Consider the following 20,886-nt stretch of genomic DNA (forward strand, 5'->3'; position numbering starts at 1 on the left):
CAGGTTGGTCTCAATCTCACAGACATCTGCCTGCCTCTGCCTCCCAAGTGCTGGGATTAAAGGTGTGTACCAACACATCCAACACATCGGCCTGATGAAGAATTTTTAAACAGCAGCAGTATTCAGCCAAGGAGGCTCTTTTGAACTGACTCACAGGTCACACACCACAAAACTGACCACATTAGACCATTTATCGCCAGAGTGACAAGCCATCACTGCCACCTCTGTCCCCTTTACATAGTCAGGACAAATCGCCAGCTAAAAGGTGTTAATCTTCTTGAGAATGAGGTGCCTAGCCTAGGGCAGAGCCCAGGGAAAAGCAGCTCAGAGCATGTCTCTGGGGACTGGTAAGGATCAAGAATGACGTCATTACAGATGGAGACTCAGCAGTTGACCTTTCTTCTCCAGTCCTATTTTTACATTTTACACAGCAGGGCACAGGACCAGACTCTCTATGGAACTGAAACCCCCTTGACACACAAGGAAACCTAAGCCGCTTCCTAAATTGTCCAAAAGAGCAGCCCCCTACTTCCAGAAGTTGTCATGAGTGCTGTGAAACCGACCCTGTGGGCGTTCCCACCATGACTCAGACCTTGTATGGCTGTGATGGGTGTGCAGGACAGTCCGAGAGAAGGCACCGGGCACTTCTTGGAGCACAGAGCTCACTTAAGAGATTTGGCTATTGTTAGTACTATTCATGGGAAACACATCAATTTCCTATTTTATTTGATTGCCTTTGTTGCTCTGCTAATGTTCATTTATTCAGTGCTGTTGTCCCTGAGTTGATACTGATACTGTTTCCATAACAAAAATGCCTGGACCAGTCTGTATCCTACCTCTTCCTCCAGACAGGCACAGGCCTGCCATCAAAGGGATAGGAATCTAGTTTGTTGGGGATCCTAACTTGTCCATTATGTAACACCCAGGAAATACTTCTAACATACAACCCAATATAAAATTTGTAAGTGTCATAGGTCTTGTGGTTCAGCTGCTCTTCCAGAGGATCTGGGTTCAATTCCCAGCACCCACGTAGCAGCTCACAATGGTCTGTAACTCCAGTTCCAGGGGATCTGACACCAATGTACATGAAATAAAGTTAAAAATTGCAAGTATCAGGGTTGGAGAGATGGCTCAGAGGTTAAGAGTACTGGCTGCTCTTCCAGAGGTCCTGAGTTCAATTCACAGCAACCACATGGTGGCTCACAACTATCTGTAATGAGATCTGGTGCCCTCTTCTGGTATGCAGAAATACATGCAGAGAACACTGTATACATAATGAGTAAATAAATCTTTTTTTTAAATTGCAAGTACCTCTATATGTATGTGTATTATTTTTGTGACAAAACTAGGATCGGGGCTGACGAAATGTCCCCGTGGGTAACACTTGCTACCAAGCCTGCGGACCTCAATTCAATCCCAGGAACTCAGGTTGTAGGAGAAAACTAACGCCGACAAGTTGCCATCTGACCCCTGTACATGTGCCATGTCACATGAGCACCTACATATATACACACATACAACTGAATACACATAAATACATACACACACATGCACAAATACATACAATTTTTAAAAGAAAAATACACTTGAAGTTATAGTTGTTATGATGACAAAATAATTATGTTATAATTAAAGTTACAGATAAAAATAAGCATTTGGCTCTTGCCAAAATAGTAGTCTTGTGGGGGAAAGAGCATTTTGATGGAATAGACTTCACTATTATTTAAAACCACCTAACCTTTCTAAATTTGATTTCAAAGATCATTGCAGCTGGAGAGATTCCTTACAAAGATAGGTAGCCACAACTGTCCCTTGGTTAGCAGAATTTGATGCAATTCTCCAAAGATGTGTTAAAGCACCTCTGGGAATTATTAGCCTACTGCCCAGTGTCCGCTTGTTTGGGAGGAAGGGAAAGTGACCCAGCTGGAAGATTTCTCATTTCCACTAAAGCTTCTATAACCTACAGTTATTCTTCCACTTGAGTTTCTTGTTCTTTTTACACTGGGGATTGAACTGAGGACCTTGAATTTGCCAAAAAAACAAAAACAAAAACCTTTCTACCACTGAGTCTCTGTTGCAGACAGGCCTTGAACTTGCCCTGTAGCCCAGACAGACTACCTTTATGATCCTCCTGCCTCAGTCTCCCCAAGCAGCTGGGGTTACAGGCCCGAAGTACCAGACCCCATCGAAATGTAGAGCCAGCTCAGAACACTCCCTTCTAAGCCAGTTTGAATATGCACAGATGGTGTTACTCTACACAGACCCCAAGGCTCCTGCTGTTGTGTTATGTAACAGTAACATTTCCAAACACCTGCCCCAACTTTTCCTTTAAAAAAAAATACCTCCAGGAGCTGAGAATATGGCTCTGTGGGAAAAGCACTAGACGTGCAAGCATGAGGGCCAGCACCTGAATCTCCACAACTCGTGTAAAAATCATCACACTTATCCATCCTAGCATGCCTGTGTTGAGATGGGAGGCAGAGGCGGGAGTCATGGAAGTCACGGGGCCAGCTAGACTATCTTACAAAAGGGTGAACAAGAAGAGAGCCTGCCTATGACAAGGGCAACTAAGAGGTCAGACGTCTGAGGATGTCATCTGTCCATGACATGTGCATGACAAGCATGTGCCCATATATACATGAACATGCACACACAAATCACCTTCAGGGCTGGGCTTGTCGCTTGCATGGTAGGTGGGGTGCCTGTCTTAATGTCTCTGAAAGCCCTGTATTTGGTCCTTGGCACTACATAAAACTGGGTGTGGTGGCACACACCTGTAATCTAGCATTTGGGAGGTAGACGCAGGAGGATCCAGAGGCTAAGGTCATTCTTGGCTACTCAGTGTGTTCAGAGTCACCCTGGGACTTATGAGACCCTGTCTCAACAATAACAAACCTCTAAATAAACAAAAATAGACAGATGTCATATTTTAGAGGATTTTATCTATACTTGTCAGCACCTTGAAGATTACCATACACTTCAACTTTCAAAAAGGAATCATTTCTTCTCCTTTCCTATGAACCGAGTTTACTTTTTTGTTAATAGTTCCTGTGTGCCATGTGACTGACACCCAGTTGTCAGTGGCACAAAGGGAAACAAATTTGGAACAAGCTACTGATTAAAATGCATAACTCATCTCCAAGCAGGATGCCTCTTACAAGCACCTGGCCAAAACACTTTGGAGGCAAGTCTTCCTCTCGTTACAAAATGCCGTGAGACTTCTGTTAAACTGCAAAGCCTGTGTTTGGCATTACCTCGTGAATGATGATAGCCTGAGACGCCCGGCATGCCTCTGGCTGTGCTGCAGTAGCCAGTAAATGATACAGCAAAATCATCGCATTGATGTAGCTCTATTTGCATTCTTACAAAGGAACAAAGAAATCTGCTTTTACACACACACAGCCACACTCACTCGCTCACTATAGACCATCAGCACTGTGGGAAAGACACTTGGGGCATTTACAAAATGAAGTCACAGAGATCTGACCCAGGAGTTTATTATTAATTATTAATTATTATTATTATTATTATGGAATCTCGCTTCATATGCCCAAATCCTGCTCACCTCCCTCCCAGTCTTCCCACATCTGCACCCCGCTGCCTGTGACCCCCCACAAGAAGAAAAGGACCATTTTGTGTTGTCCATATATTCACTGGAGCATGGTCAAGTTCCTAGTGGCTAGCCCCCTAAGGAAGGATGAGTCTTTCTCTGCCTGCATCTGCTTCAGAATCACTCAGGAGAGCCAAGGGGGTGGGAAAGGACTCTACCATAAGGGGCAGGACCAGCTTCCCAGGGCCCAAGGCACTGCAGGCAGCCCTGTACATTCACAGGAGAGGGGCCACTGACACAGGAAAATTACTTTAATTGTGAGGACACATTCCTTAATTTTTTTCCCAAATCATTCTGTTTTAAGATTTCTTTTTATGCATATGGGTGTTTTGCCTGCATGTAAATTTGTATACCACGTGATGTCTGGTGCCCACAGAGGTAAGAGGGCATCAGATTGCCTGAAACTGGAGTCACAAAGTACTGTGAGCCACTACATGGATTCTTGGAAATGAACCCAGGCTCCCTGCAAAAACAAGTGCTCTTAACTCCATCAAAACATGTGTTATAAAACAGTATACCATAATACATGAAGAGCCTCATACATTGTGGGTCATTTTGTTTTTGTTTTTTGTCTTTTATTTCTTTTTGAGAAAGTGTCTCATTATATAGGGCTAACACAGGCTGGCATGGAACTTAGGATTCTCCTGCCTCAGCCTCCCCAGGACTGGGACTGCAGAGACTAGAGCTGTATACCACTATGGCCAGCTTTGTTGCATTTCTTGGTTGGCCCATACTGTTTAGACTTCTGTAAGCCACTCCATGATCTCACCGTGACAGTCACCTAACTACATAAATCTCAGAGCCTGGCTGTCATCCCTCCATCCCCAAAGCATCCTGGGGACTGAACTCAAGTGTATCTCACATGTTAAACACATGAGCTTCACTCCAGTCTCAAAGCATAACTTGAGTTAAAGAATATTCTACCTAGAATAAACTCACTGGTACATTTCTTTCTTCATTGGGACACAAATACATGCAAGAGTCACTCCATATTTCATAGCTGACTCAAATAAATAAATATTGTAGGCTAAACATATGGGGTGTTTTAGTGTATAATTTGTTCTAATATCTGATTGCGCTTTGCATACATTTTCCACCAGTGTAAAAACCGAGTATGTATTCTCTTGGCTGCTGTGTGACTTCCCTTATTTAAACATGATGACACATGGGTACTTTTTATCACTACAAGAAGGAAACCTAAAGGGAGAGGAAGAGAAATTAAAACTCCTAATATCGCATTTATGGCTAAGTGAAATTTTGATGTGGTCTGGAGCTCAGAGCCCTGCGATTTCAAACACTGCTCTGTGAAGTATAGTGATTCATCAGCATGGACCCAGTGCCGCCTCCTTCAATGTCCTGCTCCTCCATATGGCTTCATGTCACTAGTTGATGTCTGAAGGCACCAGTTACACATAAAAGGGAGGGGTTGCGCAATATCAGGGAGGAGTGCATATCAATCTATATTCAATCCAGACTTCTGGACTAGCCCAGAATTATGCCTTGATGCTGACTCCGATTAAATCATCATAGCTTGAATTTCATCATGTGGCTACAAGAGTTCTGTCAGGAGCCAGCCAGCATTGTGGTTTTTCTTGTGCTTTTAATTTATCTGACAACTTGCCATCAGACACCTTTCAAATTTTGGTGACAAAATTTCAAATTTCTGTGACTTTAGGGGACAATCACCATAGCACATTAAAAGAGGACACTGCCCCCAAAGGGATATGGCATGTGACACTCAGGAAGTTCACCAGCATCCATCCACAAATAAGACCACAGAGAGGCAAAATTCTTCCTGTCCTTATGAAAAAGGCATGTAAGCCATTAAGTTAGTATTTGTTTCCTATATCCTACTGTATCCTCCCACATACTCCAAAATGGGGTTGACTTCTGCACCAAAAGGTGCTCTGTTGGGAATCAGTTCATGAATGTGTCACAAGCGTACATCAATCCATCATGTACACTGGCAACACACTGAGTTTCCAATGAAAGACAATGTATGAAGTTAGAGCTCGTCTCCGAAGCCCAGGTTCACATAATGGTGGGAGTATGTCAGGAGCATCCCCTGTCCAGGAGTATCTGGGCTGGTTGGAGAAACTGACATGCCATCAAAGGAGAAACTGTAATGAAAGCACAGATGAGGAACCTTCTAAGATGAGGAAGGAGAAACCTGGTGGAAGAGAGACAGAGAAACTGGGGCATGTCTGCCTCTACCTGGACTTCAGGGGTAAACCAGGAACTGTTTGGGCAACATCATAATGTTTGGAGTTGATGAGGAATGAAAACCATTTCTGCTAAGGACAGGATATTGACCTCTTCCCACTAACCTTGCAGTATTGTTTTCTTTGTAAGATTTTTTATTTTGCGTGTGGGTAAGTATTTTGCCCGCTTGTATGTATTTGTATGCACCATGTATATGCTTGATGCCTGTGGAGGCCAGAGGAGGACATAAAATCTGGAGCTACAGATGGTTGTGAGCTGCCATGTGGGTGCTGGGGACAGATCCTCAGGCCCTCCTCAAGGGAGACAATATGCTCTAACTGTCAAGCCATCCCTTTAGCCCCCTTACACAGCAGTTTCTTAAGAGATGATAATATGGTTATATTTCCTTTGAGAGACAAGGTCTCCTACTACGTTTTCCTCCCTAGGATTTGGGTCTGAGAAACTGTGAAGATGCCTGAAGAGCTGACCTCCATCAAGGATGTTTGACTGCGCTCTTCTCAGCAACAGGGGGGTCTTTAAGGCAGGGGGTAGCATGGGGAACTATCTTCTGCAGCTATGTTCAAATATTGTCAAAAGTTCCCCTGTCATCAGATTGCCTGGCAAGCTCTTTAAAACGGCAGATTGCTAGTCCACCCCCGATCTTCAGAGCCTTCATTTCCAAGGATGGATACAGACAACAATTTGTATTTCAACAAACTCTCCGACTTCTTCTCCCATATTAACCATTCCGCTGCTTCATCCCCAAATGACTTAGAAACATGTTAAAACTTGAGAACATGCCTGGCGGTGGTGGCGCACGTCTTTAATCCCAGCACTCGGGAGGCAGAGGCAGGCAGATCTCTGTGAGTTCGAGGCCAGGCTGGACCAACAGCCTCCAAAACAATACAGAGAAACCCTGTCTGGTAAAAAACAAAAACAAAAAAAAACTTGAGAACACAACCAGGTATGGTGATGCATGCCTTTAATGCCAGGCAGGCAGATCTCTGTGAGTTCGAGGCCAGCCTAGTTTATAAATCAAGTTCCAGGACAGTTAGGGCTATTACAGAGAGAAACCCTGTCTTGAAAAACAAACAAAAAACCATCTTGAGAACATTAAAATCAAGTTTATAGTGGGTTATAAGGACACCTACCTCCAGGTGGCTGTGCATATTCACTCACACACACACACACACACACACACACACACACACATACCCCAACACACAACCTCCCAGTATGAGTACAAGTCAGAAACAACATCAGAGCGGTCATCCACCCTGCCTCTCCTGACGGACTGTAGACAGGACTGTGGAGGACAGGAAAAGATATGTCTCTATTCTCTAGAACGCTCCATTTTCCACTCACTCAGATCCAACTTCACATGACACCTTCTCTTTAATTAGCCTTTAACTGCTCCCAGTCAGGAGCCCAGCTTCTCTCTTCCAGCCTTGGAATTCACTTGTCTGCATGACTTTTCATTAAACAACGGCTGTATCCTATTGCACGCACTACTGTCTTGCTCTCTGGCTGCTCTGTGTGATGTCCTGATGTCTGAGTGGTATCCCTAGGCAGTGGAGATGTAGTGGGGGGCTCGTTTGATCCCACGTTTGCCTCTGAAACAACACCCAAAGCAGGCTCTAAAATTCTACAGTTGTAAACTAACCAATCACTCCCACTGACAGCTCCATGTTTCACTTCCCAAACCCCAAGTGGCTTACATGTGTTCTTGTGACCACACCAAAAAAATCTCAAAGGGAAAAGAAAGAGTTGCTAGCTGTCTTAGTAGATTGCTTCACAGAAGATTCCTTTTCATGGAAGGGGGACCTGTTAGGGGAGAGCCAGGGGGGTTGATATGATCAAGAAACATTGTACATACGTGTAAACTTTTCAAAGCATGAATTAAAATATTACTAAAAAATATGTTTTAAAAGAAGCTTCCCTTTCCTTGGTAGCAGAATTATAATTGTATTGACATAAATTTAATTAATTAATTTAAAGGGCTCTTCTTGCTCTTTGCTACCTAAGGATATATTCCTAAGTCCTTTTGTCAAGCATGCTCCTAAAGGCAGCCTAATCAATGAGATACCTACATATAATTTCAACCCTAAGAATGAACTTCAGCCCATTTTAGTGACTCATGGGCAGCATGAGGAAATTAATGAATGAGTAAAAGCCCTGAGCTGCTGTCTCTGGGGGACTATTAGAAGTGGAAGGCTCTGGTGGGCTTGACTGTATTAAGCTTCAATCTTAGCCCCAACTGGGGTGGAAGGCTCTGACTGTACTATGCTTTAACCTTGGTCCCAGTTGAGAGTAGAAGCTTCTAATTGCTTAATTGATTTGGGTCCCAGTTGAGAGAAGGCTCTGATGGCTTGAATATATTAGGCCTTGCTCTTAGCCCTAACTGTGAGTGGAGATCTCTGATGGCTTAGATATACTGGCCCTTGATGTTGGTGTGGTAAGTCATGGCTAGGCCACATGGGACCGGAGATGTACCCAGAACAAAGGCAACTTGGGTTTGAGAAGAGACCACAGGTGTAAGTCTAGAAAAACCAAGCAGCATGGTGAGATTTACAATAAGTGGACAGCAGGTCACAGGCAAATGAATGAGAGGTGGAGAGATAAAGGATGCATAGAGAATAGGGAGACCAAGGACAAACCCTAGAAGGTTCTGTCAAAACTGTCCTAACCAAAACGGTGGCATTCTAAGGGGCAATTTCCTGGATAGATATCACTTGCCAAAACTAAATCAAGAACAGATAAACAATCTAAACAGACCTATAACCCCTAATGAAATAGAAGCAGTCATCAAAAGTCTCCCAAACAAAAAAAGCCCAGGCCCAGATGGCTTCAGTGCAGAATTCTACCAGAAATTCAAAGAAGAGCTAATTCCAATACTCCTCAAAGTATTCCACACAATAGAAGCAGGAGGCTCACTGCCAAACTCTTTCTACAAGGCTACAATTACCTTGATACCCAAGCCACACAAAGACACAACTAAGAAAGAGAACTATAGACCAATTTCCCTCATGAACATCGATGCAAAAATACTCAATAAAATACTCGCAAACCGGATTCAAGAACACATCAGAAAAATCATCCACCATGATCAAGTAGGCTTCATCCCAGGAATGCAGGGATGGTTCAACATTAGAAAATCTATCAATGTAATCCACCATATTAACAAACTGCGAAAGAAAAACCACATGATCATCTCACTAGATGCTGAAAAAGCCTATGACAAAATCCAGCACCCCTTCATGATAAAGGTCCTAGAGAAATCAGGGATAACAGGAACGTACCTGAATATAATAAAAGCAATAAACAATAAACCAACAGCTAACATCAAACTAAATGGAGAGAAACTCAAAGCAATTCCTCTAAAATCAGGAACAAGACAAGGCTGTCCACTCTCTCCATATCTCTTCAATATTGTACTTGAAGTTCTAGCTACAGCAATAAGACAACAAAAGGAGATAAAGGGGATACAAATAGGAAAAGAAGAAGTCAAACTTTCACTATTTGCAGATGATATGATAGTTTACATAAGTGACCCAAAAAACTCCGCAAGGTTACTCCTAGAGCTGATAAACACCTTCAGCAATGTGGCAGGATACAAGGTAAACTCAAAAAAATCAGTGGCCCTATTATATACAGATGATGAAGTGACTAAGAAAGAAATCAGAGAAACATCACCCTTTACAATAGCTAAAAACAGCATCAAATATCTGGGGATAATGTTAACCAAGGAAGTGAAAGACCTGTATATCAAGAACTTTGTGTCTTTAAAGAAAGAAATCAAAGAAGATACCAGAAAATGGAAAGATCTCCCATGCTCTTGGATTGGTAGGATCAACATAATAAAAATGGCAATCTTGCCAAAAGCAGTCTACAGATTCAATGCAATCCCTATCAAAATTCCATCACAATTCTTCAAGGACCTGGAAAGAACATTAATCAACTTTATATGGAAAAAAAAAGGCCCAGGATAGCCAAAACAACCCTATACAATAAAGGAACTTCAGGAGGCATCACCATACCTCTATTATAGAGCTACAGTCCTGAAAACAGCTTGGTATTGGCACAAAAATAGGCAGGTAGACCAATGGAACTGAATCGAAAGCCCTAATTTTAACCCACACACCTATGAACACTTGATTTTTGACAAAGAAGCTAAAACTGTACAATGGAAAAAAAGAAAGCATCTTCAACAAATGGTGCTGGCATAACTGGGTACTGGTATGCAGAAGACGGCAGATAGATCCATGTTTATCGCCTTGTACAAAACTTAAGTCCAAATGGATCAAAGATCTCAACATAAATCCAGCCACACTGAAACTTTTAGAAGAGAAAGTGGGAGATACTCTTCAACGAGTTGGTACAGGAGACCACTTCCTAAACATAACACCAGTGGCACAGGCACTGAGATCGACAATTAACAAATGGGACCTTCTGAAACTAAAAAGCTTCTGTAAGGCAAAGGACACAGTCAAAAAGACAAAAAGGCAGGCCACAGAATGGGAAAAGATATTCACTAACCCTACATCTGACAGAGGGCTAATCTCCAAAATTTACAAAGAACTCAAGAAACAAGTCTCCAAAACACCAAAGGATCCAATTAAAAGGTGGGGTACAGAACTAAATAGAGAATTCTCAATAGAGGAGGCTAAAATGGCCAAGAGACACTTAAGAAAGTGCTCAACATCCTTAGCCATCAGGGAAATGCAAATCAAAGCAACTCTGAGATACCATCTTACTCCTGTCAGAATGGCTAAAATCAAAAACACCAAAGACAATTTATGCTGGAGAGGATGTGGAGAGAGGGGAACACTCCTCCACTGCTGGTGGGAGTGCCGACTCATACAGCCTCTTTGGAAATCAGTATGGAGATTCCTCAGGAAAATGGGAATTAATCTACCACTAGACCCAGCAATTCCACTCTTAGGCATATATCCAAATGAGGCAAATTCATACAACAAGGGCATCTGCTCCACTATGTTCATAGCAGCATTATTTGTAATAGCGAGAACCTGGAAGCAACCTAGATGCCCCTCAACTGAAGAGTGGGTAGAGAAAATGTGGTACATTTACACAATGGAGTATTACTCAGCAGAAAAAAACAATGGAATCTTGAAATTCGCAGGGAAATGGATAGCACTGGAAGAAACCATGCTGAGTGAGGTAACCCAGTCGCAAAAAGACAAACATGGTATGTACTCACTCATATATGGATGTTAGACATGGATCAGGATAGTGCTAGTCTGCACTTCCACTGATAGAGAGTCTGGGAAACAGGAAAGAACCTAAAAGATATGCATATATGCATAGTACCCAAGAGAAGAGGATTGAGACAAGATCCTTTGAATGGATGGGGAACACGGCTAGGGGTAGGGGGGTGGAGTGGGAGCTGGGAAGAAGAGAGGAGGTGAAGAGCAAGAGAGTTGGTCATGGGGGAACAGGAAGTTGAGTGGGTGGGGGTAGAATAGAGGGAAGAGGGAATCATAGGATAGAAGACAGATCAGGCACCGGAGTGACCTCGAGTGATCTAAAGGGATAACACCAATTGGCAAGCTAAGCAATAGTGGAAAGACCACCTCGAATGCCCATTCCTGATAATGAACTTGATGTCTATAACCATCCGGGAGCCTTCATCCTGTGACTGATGGAAGCAGAGGCAAACACACAATTAATCACTGAACTGAACCCAAGGAACCCAGTGACAGAGAGAGAGGAATGATGAGCAAATTGGCAAAGAATGGGCTGGCAAAACCAGCAGAGACAGCTGATCTGAACAGGGGAGAGCTCTTGGACCCCAGAGCGACAGTGGGAAGGCCAGCATGGGACACTCACATTTAGGGGGTCCAGATCAGTCCCATGCTGGGCAACCTATGGGGCCCTGAGCTGTGGATCAGTGTCTATTCCTGGAATACAAACAGTCATCGTGTGCCTATAGCACAAAGAGGGATGCTCTCTCAGCCTGGACTCTTAGGGGAGTGCCTGGACCCTACCCAGAGTGAAATGACAGATTCTAGATATCCCCTGTGTGGAAGGATTTGGCAATAGGGTGGGAGGGTGGGGGGGGGGAAGGGGAGTGCGGGAGGAGGGGAGGGAGAGGGAACTGGGATTGACATGTAAAACAAGCTATTTAAAATTAAAATAAAAAATGATTAAAAAAAAAACTGTCCTAACCAAAACGGTGGCATTCTAAGGGGCAGCCATATTTGTTAGGAGACAATACAGGATGCTTGGTGGGTGCTTCACTTCAAATAAATACTGTTTGTCTGTGGGTACTTGTTCCTTGTTCGTGTGTGTGTGTGTGTGTGTGTGTGTGTGTGTGTGTGTGTGTACAGAGCATAAGTACATTTGTGTGTTCATGCTTGTAGAGACCAAAAGGTCAACCTTAAATGTCTTCCTCAGTCACTCAATGTCTGTTTTCTGAGTCAGAGTATCTCATTTCTATCTGGAGCTCTAAGATTCAGCTGGACTAGTTGGCCAACAAGCCTCAGAGATCCTGTCTCCATCTCTCACTACTGGGATTTTACGAGCATGATTCACTATACCCAACTTTGTTTTGTTTGAGACAGTTGTCCCTCTGTGTGGCTCTGGCTTGTCCTGGAATTGCTACATAGACCAGACTGGCCTTGAACTCAGAGATCCACCTGCCTCTGCCTTCCAAGTGCTGCGAGTAAAGGTGTGTGCTACCACACCTAATGCCCAGACTTTGAAGGCACTGTGTAGCAAGAGCTTAACCAAATCCCTAACCCCAAGTAACATTATCTCAATCAACTATGTCACAAGTACTACGTTAAGACATACACTAAAAACTTGTTTAGAGCTGTAGGACAGCACACACCTGTAATGCCAGTACTCAGGGTTCCAAGGCTGACCTGGGTCCACATAAAGACTTTCAAACCTTAACACCCCCCCCCCCCCCAGAGTATTTGTTGCTTCTTCTGAACTTTACATTTCACTGGGCATCTTGCCATCCTAAATCAAAGAAAATGTTTGAGAGAGAATCAAAACTGACAGAAAGTTCCCACTCAGCAATAAGGTGTGAATGCACACAGAGGAAGCCGGGAAGGAAGCCAGAGATTGGGTTTAAAGCAAGCAAATAGGAGCATTCCCAACCAGGAGAATGGGAAATGTGGGAGAGCTGAGCAGCCAGCACTGGGCCAGGGCAAGGACGTTCAGGGCAAGAAGAACCGTGGCCTCCAGAGATTTCAATTCAGTAGGTGTAAGCCCTGTAAATACACATATCTGTGGTAGTTAATATTGATTGCTAGCTGGATAGAATCTTAGCTAGGAGATACGCATGGACATACCTGGAAGGGATTATCTTAATTATATTCAACTGAGGTCGGAAGACCCACCTAAAAATGGGCATTGCCATTCCCTAGACTTGGGTCCTAGACTTAAAAAAAAAATTCAACTGAACAAGGAAGGGCATGCAGGTGCAATGTGATCAGCATTCTCAAGTGCCTGCTTCCAGAACTTCTCTACCATAATGGACTGTAGCCTCAAACTGTGAGCCCTCAAACTGTGAGCCCAAGGAGCTCTCTTAAGTTGGGGGTATTTTATCACAGTATCACAGCTATTATGACAAGTAACTAATATAACTTCTTACCACATTTTCCCAACAATCTCACATTTGGGAACTGCAGATCTGCAATTCTCAAAGCATGGCCCTCAGGCCAACAGTACTGGAATCCCACAGAAGTTACTAGAAAGGCAATTCTAAGGTTCTACCCCATGCTTCCTGATAATTCTGGTGGCTGCCTAAGTTTGCAACCCATTAGGAGGCCATAGCAGAGCCATGGCCATTGGGATCTTTCCATTACAGAAGGGATGAGGCCAGAGGAAAGGAGCAGAGCCAAACAGAAAACAGAGATGCCAGACAAGCCCAACTGGGCATTGGCACATGCAAGAGAGGGACGGATACAAAGGGAGAGCAGAGCCTGGCAGAGTCTGCTCCAGTCCATTCTGCTTCCTGCTCACCTGGGCAAAGAAGGTGGGCAGGGCACAGTCTGGTGGCCAGAGACAGGTGGGGGATCTCTAGGCTTTGTTGACCTTTAGTTTGTCACATTAGTTGGAACAGGTGAGCAGCCCCATGGAACAAAATGCTGGACGTTAGCTAGCAGCAAATTAGACTGTGACAACAGCCGAGTTATAGCAATGCTTAGGGAAACCTTCTAAAAGAAAACAGCAAAAGAGTCAGGAGAGGAGCTAAAGTCATAACAGTGTCTTGTCTTGTTTAGGTGCCCAACCCCCAACATGAGGTCAGAGGTCAGAGGCCGGGTGCAGAAGGCACAAAGTATTGAAAGTGTGGCCATTGGTCAAGCTGATAAAATGTTGGGTTGGGTTCCAGGAGATATTAACCTGTGCCAAGATCAAAAAAGCTTGGAAAGCTGCTCTCAGTTCCTCTCACTTGGAATAGGTTGCATGTGTGCTTGTTCGAGGCATTGTGGAATCTTCTTTAAAGGTACCCTTTGAGCTTCTCGTGCCGTCTTTAACAAACAACAGACCTTCCTCTCTCCCTCCCCAAAGAGGCATCCTACAGAGTACTACTCCACTGAATGTCAGATTCAGAAACAGCTTCTTAAAAACCATACTAGGGGCTGGGGCATGGCTCCATTGATGGAGTGCCTGGCCAGCATCCACAGAGACCTGGGTTCAATCCCCAGAACCACAAAAATGGGAGATAGACACCTGTGATCACAACACTCAGGAGGTGGAGACAAAAGGATCAGATGTGCAAGGCCATCCTCAGCCTCACAGGGTGTTGAGACCAGTGTGGGTTAGTGACCCTTTGTTGTGGGCATTTGCTTACTGTGAGAATGTATATTGCCGTGATTGGTTTAATAAAGAGCTGTACAGCCAATAGCTAGGCAGGAGGCATAGGCAGGACTTCCAGGCAAAAAGAGAAAGAGAGAGAGAGAGAAAGAGAGAGAGAGAGAGACGGAGACAGAGACAGAGACAGGGACAGAGACAGGGACAGAGACAGAGACAGAGACAGAGACAGAAAGAAAGACAAAGAGAGAGACAAACAGAGAGAGAGAGACAGAGACAGAGGAAGTAGATGAAACTAGGCATGTGAGGGACTCCAGAAAGACACTGAAGAGGTAGAGGTAATGGAGCAATGTGGTAGAACATAGATTAATAAAACCAGGCTAATTTAAGTTATAAGAGCTATTGGGACCAGCCTAAGCTAATGGTCAAGCTTTTATAATTAGTAAGAAGTCTCCATGCCATTATTTGTGAGCTGGTAGCCGACCAAAAAAAAAAAAAAGAAAAGCGTACTACAACCCTTTCTCTAGATAAACAAATCATGCCAAGAACATCCTTGGCCTTCCCCCACAGTACACTGACTGACTTGCCTTCCCACACATTCCCACCCAATCTAAACACATGAACCTAGCTCTTTCTCACGCAAGACGTCTAAAAGCATCTATACTCTGATCAACCATTTTTCACATTCTTGTTCTTTTATGCCTCCCTCTCCTTTATTGGTACCAACGTTCTGTTACCAGACATGAGTCCCTGACAATTTTTCCTCCAGAATCCTGGGCTTTAGTTGTTAAGGCCCAGACTCTGCATGTAGCCTGCCTCCTCCCCATCTCTTCTAGATTCGACCCTGCCCTAGCAGCTAGCACACCTCTACCTTCCCTCCCTACACAACAGCTATTGCTGGGTGTGAACTCTGTCTGCCAACCTCCAACTCATGTGTTTACCTGTACCCGCCCCGTGCAGAAGCATTCCTGCCCCTCCCATCCCCTGGGTGGACCATCTCCCCGCCTCACTTCGATGCCAGCTCAGTCGGCTCTTGAGTCCTTGGTTGGGCAATTTTCAGGTGTTTTTCTAAAGGCTGGCTTTTCCCCCTCTTTGGCAATAAGCAAATGATAAATTGCTGGTAATAAATCTGTCAGAACCGTGACATTCTCTGCTGCTTGGGGACAGGCAGCCAAGACACTGTGTCCAGCATGGTCTAAAGAACACCAGACCATTGTCTTCTGCGTCTAAATCTATGGACTTGGCCAAGCCAACCTTCTTGTTGAGTCTTTGTTGCTCATCTGTAGTATGAACATAATATCTGTCCTGCCAACCTTAAAAGGAGGCCAGGAGGGTGAAGATGAAAGGAGGCATTGACGGTGCTTTGAACATCTACACCACCATAGCAGAGCCAGGCATTTATTATCATTGCTTTATGGCCTAATATCTTTCTGACACATCACAGACTCGGTGGGTGGGGGTGTAGCAAGGGGCTTTTTGCTCTGTTTATAGACACAAATAAATGCCTTTCAAAGGCTGACTACAAAATTCAGGTTTGTAGAGTGGCAGCGATGTCCCTGACCACATCCCCATGCATATTAGTGAATTAAGAGTCCGTTTGAATGAAGAGGTCCATGCAGTCTGCTGCTTTGGCCCCTAAACTTGGTTACAAACCAGGCAAAGCTGACCATTGGACCTGCCTATCCCTCTCTGGCTAAGAAGAGCTCGGCCCCTACTGTAGAAGGGGTCTGCCCCTCTGCACAGAACAGGTCCTCTCACCAGAGCCCAGGCCACTAACACAGAGAGGAGACTGGGAAACTGAGGGATAAGGTCCCTTGGAGGACTGACAACAGAAGTGGCAGCCTCTGCTATGGAGTCCAAAGACCTGGATCTGAATTCCAGCTGTGAGACCTCAGACATCATAGCGCTTAGTTTCTCTGGCTCTTAGAGTTCCTTCAGATGGAGTTCGTTGTTGCTGGGCCACACAGCTCAGCAGACAGCAGATAAGACAAGAACCCTAATGTCTGAATCTCAAACAACAATCTTCCATTTCCTTCTTTTCCTGTGTAGGCATGTATGTACCCGTACGTATGCTTGTGTTTGTGCGTGCATGCTCATACATGCATGTAGAGGTCAGAGTTCAATTTCAGGTGACTTCCTTAGTCATTCTATGCTTTGTTGTTTTTTTTTTTTTTTGAGACATTGTCTCTTGTTTAACCTGGAGCTCACCAGTTCAGCTAGGCTGGTTGACCAGAAAGCTCCAGGGATCTCCCTGTTTCCACCCTTCCAGCAGTAGGCTTACAGGCACACACCCAGCTTTTTACATGTGTGCTGGGGATCTGAACTCAGGTCCTCATGTTTACATGGCAAGTATTACCAACTGCATCTTTTCCCCAGCTCCCCTCACCCACCCTTCGAACAGTCTCTCTGGTAAAGCCCACGTGGGATTTTAACAAGATCCTCAGGATATTACACACACATTAAACTTCAAAGGAACTTGTATTTTATACCCTGTCTGGGCTGGAAAGTCCCTCCTTGGTCTCTGATGTTTTTGGTTTTTGTTTTTTTTTTTCCCAAACTGAATCTCCATGCCTGGTCATTCATCAGATCCTTGGGACTTTAGTTTACTGTACTCTTCCCTGCCAAGCACCCTGCCAGGAGACTGCAAAATCAGTGGTGACACTGTCCAGGTCTTCCAAGAGCTTCTGGTGACATCTTCAAAAGGAACAGAAGCCAACGTTGTGGCCATAGATGGTCCTTCTGAGGCAGATGCTTCCCAGGCCACATTCAAGGAGCTGTCTAGGGCACTGGATACCCCGAGGGACACCCACCTGCCCCTAAAGACTGTGTCACCTTGCTGAGTGGCAAAGCACCTGGCGAGGGCATTGAAGTGATAGTTGTGTTCATACCTGGTGTGCAGGAGGAACATAACATATGCAGAGCTGAATCGCTGAGCGATGGCTACCTGTCTTCTGTCCCCTTCCGGTCGTCCTTTCCCTGTTTTCCTTTCCTAGAGTTTTCCACCCCCTACAAGACCTCCTTTACCCTTTCCTACTACTTCCCTTTCTCAGTTTCTCCAGAAATCTCCATGTACGATTCTACTAGTCTATGTACAGAAAGCATGGAGGACTCAACACTCTAATTTCTGCATAAGCCTTGGTGACAGGCACACAGCCCCTTCCACAAAGCCCTGAGGTGTGGTGAGAGTGATTTTCCATCCTGGGCGCTGGGTAGCTCAGAGGCACAGCTGGGGCAAGCCAAGCACCCACCTGCAGGCACCAGGCTGCACAGAGAGGCCTCCAGCTGCTCTGGAAGACAGAATGCAGCTGCCATGCTGAGCTGTGAAGTCACCCTGCAGCTGGGTTACACTGTGAGGGTCAAGGGGCTTCCCCTTCCTCTGGCAAATTCTGCCTATAGCAGAGAACAGAGCCAAACTAAGGGACAACAAAAGGCACAAGGACAGAGTGGGGCCGTTCAAAATCCCTGCCCTGGGTGAGGCAAGACTATCAGAAAAGCACTGCAACAGAGAGGAAGAAGCTACCGGGTGGGGGACTCAGTTACTAGAGTGCTTGTCTAGCTCACACACAGTCCTGAGTTTGATCCCCAGTCCTGCCTAAACCAGGAGCACATGCCTGTAAGCATGCCCTCACCTCCCAGACGCCCAGAGGATCTGAAGTTCAGGGTCCAGCTTTGGCTATAGAGGCTGTTTGAAGCCTGCTTACACTGCATGAGGCCCAGTGGCAGAGAGAAAATAATCACCAGCTGATCCAACCTGGTGGCAGAGAATGAATGTCCTGTCCACATGCCTGAGCTCACGTGCCACTTTGGTCCCAGACATGAAACCATATTCTGTCTGTGATCAGTGTTGGGACAAGGCCACATCCCAGCCTTTTCTATAATTGCGATGGGTATCAAAGGACTGGCTTCAGTAGCCAAGAACAGAACTTGATCTCTAGGATAGAATATCTGACGCAGTTTCTCTCTAACAGGAAAGGAACAAAAATTGTCCCTGGATCTTCACATGAAAGGAAACCTAAGACCCCAACAGCTACTCTGACATACATAAGCCAAGGTGGGTTTGCCCCGTGTCATTTGGGTTTTCATAATAAGAGAGACCCTCCAGCCTGGGCAATACATGCAGCCAGTCAGGGGAGCCAAAGAAAGAAACAAGAGGACTGACGGCAGATCCTGGCCTTTGCAGATACGGTCAGCACATGACCCTCATCTCCCCAACACCTTACTGGAATGGTTCTCGTAATGCAGGATGCAGTCCATTCTGCAGACAGACAAGACAGGCCCAGCAAAGTCAAGAGACATTTCTACAAAATACACCAATTCACATCTTGTACCCAAATGGTCCGATTTCAAATGCTCTCTTCTGTAATCTACTGTGTTCCAGAGAGACAACAAAGGTCTAGAAGCTTTCCTTGGAGCAGCAAGGGCGAAGATGTAGACACAGAAGATAGGTTGGTAATTAGAGCTTGGAAAACCCATGACGTCCCTGGAAACTCTAGGGCTGCGAATTTGGTATGTTTGCTGATAATGCAAAGGGGCCAGCTCGGGAAGGTGTTCAGGCATGGAGGGCCCGTCTCCTGCAGGCCCAGCTGCTCTTCATCTCCTAAGCCTATCCTGCCAGGTGTGTGCCCTGGAGTTGTCCTAGCCACATCTGTCTCTGGCATCAGGCACTCATATGTCCACCAGCATTTTCACGCCACCCCTGGTCACCGCCCTCCCTCATGAAGGACTCCTTTCTCTAGGTGCAGAGCAGCTGCCTGCCTGGTCCCTCCCTCACCATGCCCCACCCAGCTCCCGCTGGGACAGACTTCTGGGTGGCTACCTACTCCTCCACACTTGCTCCGTACCAATGCCAAGGATGTCTTCTTCTGTGTCCCACGGCCAAGTCCTGAGAACCCACTTTCACCAAACGGATGTGGACACAGCAATTTGGTCACCCCAAGAATCCAGCTCCTCTCCACGGCCACCCTTGTGACCCCTTTCTTGACTTCATCTTCACCTCTGCTGCCACGGATACCTTCTACCCTAACATGTCTCGGCCATGCCTTCTCAGTGATGACCAAATGATCAACACAAGGATGCAGGCAGCAGATGTTATTGCGTGCACACACCAGACATGTGCAATAGAACTTTCTCTGCCTGGGAGGACAAACCAAGTTACAGGGCTTCACCACCACACTGGGACAATTCACGACTTCTCACCAAGGGCTTCATAAAATGGCTCATGACTTTACTGAGACACACCTGTGGCAGACGCTCCCTGACTATGTATCATGTATATTTCACTTTATTCTTGTCACCAGAATGACTGCACACTGTGGGATAGAGCTATGAAACATAACCCCTTCAAGAGCCTGAGGCATCTTGGAGACCTGCACCCCACTTAGAGGAAACGCTGCTGCCTCCCACAGCCACGCTAGCTACCAGTAGGAGACGGAGAAGGCGTTCAAGGAGAGGCCCAGCTGTGAGCAATGGAGAACTCAGATCATGCTTACTCATGCAAACCAGCCCAGGAGTGCTCTACTCATAACCAGTAAGGAAACGATGCTTCACAAACAGCTTGATGGCCTAGGACAGCTGACCTGAGTTAGGGTAGAAACAGAAAGCTGGCCAGGACCAGAGTCCACTCCGTCCTTCCCTGCATGTTAGCCACTCATAGGCCTCACAGGGCCCGCCTGTCCCTGCTTGTGTGCCCCTGTGTCAGCAGCTCCCTCCAGCATCCTTACCGAGTGTCCTTCGACATCCGTGACTCCTTCCCAGTGTGCTTTCTCTTCCCAGGAAGCTGTGTGCAGCGAGGGGAGGCCTTGTAACCTGCCAGTCCAGCACTCCAATATGCTGAGACCCAGCTCAGCAGCTTTTACTCAACCCTTCCAGCCCCCCAGTGTCCTGCCCTTTTCAACTGCCACCTAATCCCCTCCTAGAGCAGTGATTCTCAGAATCACCTGGAAGCTTTTTAGATGGCTGGAATCTACCTAAATCAGGTCCTATTTCTAGCAAGTTACAAACAGGTGTGGATGCCACTAGACCAGGACCAACCCTAGGAAAACCATTAAGCGGGAATATGCCTGGGAGGGGGGGCTTTGAATGTAGCTTTGAACTTGGTAGCACCTGCCAACACCTCATCATCTTGCAAAGCTGAACCCAGAGGAGGAAGGAAAAGACCTTAAAAGGTCCATTGTCTGTCAAGTACAAGAAGACATGAAGGGAAGGGCTGGGGAGATGGCTCAGAGGTTAAGAACCCCAGTTGCTCTTCCAGCAGATCCGAATTCAGTTCTCAGCACCAACATAGTGTGGTT

General features: G+C 45.5%; 1 long non-coding RNA gene across 1 annotated transcript in view; it reads right to left on the reverse strand.

Annotated features, from left to right (window-relative positions):
* Window positions 1-20,483, reverse strand: part of LOC110341531 — a 30,999-nt gene extending 10,516 nt beyond the window's left edge. Inside the window, exon 1 of the long non-coding RNA XR_002383500.2 lies at window positions 20,317-20,483. This is a non-coding gene — a long non-coding RNA (uncharacterized LOC110341531). The remainder of the gene's footprint in view (window positions 1-20,316) is intronic.
* Window positions 20,484-20,886: the final 403 nt, after the last annotated feature.

Source organism: Mesocricetus auratus, unplaced genomic scaffold (genome assembly GCF_017639785.1).
Source record: "Mesocricetus auratus isolate SY011 unplaced genomic scaffold, BCM_Maur_2.0 Super-Scaffold_100024, whole genome shotgun sequence".
Taxonomy (NCBI): domain Eukaryota; kingdom Metazoa; phylum Chordata; class Mammalia; order Rodentia; family Cricetidae; genus Mesocricetus; species Mesocricetus auratus.